This window comes from Rhagoletis pomonella, unplaced genomic scaffold, assembly GCF_013731165.1.
Source record: "Rhagoletis pomonella isolate Grant_MI unplaced genomic scaffold, Rhpom_1.0 Rhpom_scaffold_00014, whole genome shotgun sequence".
NCBI lineage: Eukaryota > Metazoa > Arthropoda > Insecta > Diptera > Tephritidae > Rhagoletis > Rhagoletis pomonella.
Genome location: NW_023458568.1, coordinates 1,160 through 2,397, shown reverse-complemented (window position 1 = coordinate 2,397; position 1,238 = coordinate 1,160). Strand labels below are relative to the sequence as shown.

The 1,238-nt window shown below is 35.9% G+C and overlaps 1 long non-coding RNA gene across 1 annotated transcript; it reads left to right on the top strand.

Annotated features, from left to right (window-relative positions):
- Window positions 1–12: 12 nt before the first annotated feature.
- Window positions 13–457, top strand: LOC118749057. The gene is made up of 2 exons (XR_004994140.1): window positions 13–168; window positions 238–457. It is a non-coding gene; the product is annotated as an uncharacterized LOC118749057 (long non-coding RNA).
- Window positions 458–1,238: the final 781 nt, after the last annotated feature.

Sequence of the window (1,238 nt, the reverse complement as noted above, 5' to 3'; positions counted from 1 at the left end):
AAAAAAAGTAAAATAACATTTTAAAGTTTAGTCACAGGGAAAATGGGAAATCGGCATAGCAAGAAGGAATCTAAATTACCATTTTCACTGGATCAACTTAAAACTTTGGAAGACTCATTTCGTGGTTGCGGCCCAAACAACGAAAAGCTGCAAAAGGAAGATTTGCTGGTAAATTGAAATAACATGCTGGTAAATTGAAATATCATTAAAATCACAACTCGTTGCATATCGAAATAGAGGAAACCAGTCTTTAAAAACTGGTGGGCTTTAGATTGGTAACCAGGGCGTACGGAATTAAGGAAAATATGGGAGGTCGAGGGGGATCAACCAGTTGTCTGTATGAAGTTTCAAAGCGATTTGGCTTATAGATTTAAATTTATTTGTAAATTTAATAAACTTGTAACTTAACCATAACTAATTATGCATCTAATGTGCAATGTAACATTAATCTTTTTTATTATTACAACGCTTTTATCAACTTGCAATGTTGTATGTCCAGACCACCATTTATACTATAAATATAGCAAAGGTATTTATGGCAAAGTCTAGATATCAACATAGTCTAGATATCAACCTCGTTGTAGGTATCATATCAAAGACATACAATTAGAAGACTCTAGATGTCGCCCCGCCAGGAAAAGTTAAATATTGCGCCTAAAAATATGCACTACATATACTACAGCGGAAATGGACGACACGCCATTTCTGTAAATGATTAATTGCTGCTATATGCATGTATATACTCAACGTGAGCACAAAACATTTTGCTTGCATAGTCTTATAAAGGGTGAACACACCAAAACTGCGACACTTAGAAATTACTACCAGAAACAAAATAGCAGGCTTTGAAACTATTTTTTTTAATATTATATGACTTGGAAGTTTAGATGTTATTAAAATGTTAAAATATTAGTTATTATTTGCTCCATATGCAAGTGATCGGTATTTTCATCGCACACGCGCCATCATATTCTGCACGACTGCATCATCGACTTTACGCGATGCGCACAACTACTTTGTTTTGCACTCTTCAATATTTTTCACTGTTTCACCTGTTTTCTGCAAGATTTCTTTGACAATTGACCAATGTTCCCCAATAGGATGTGGCTCTGGGCTATTGGGTGGATTGCAGTCGTGAGGTACAAAATTGATGTTATTTGCATTATACCACGGCAATGTGTCCTTGGCATAGTGGCAGGTTCCCACGTCCGCCTAGAACAGTGGCCTACTCCTTATCT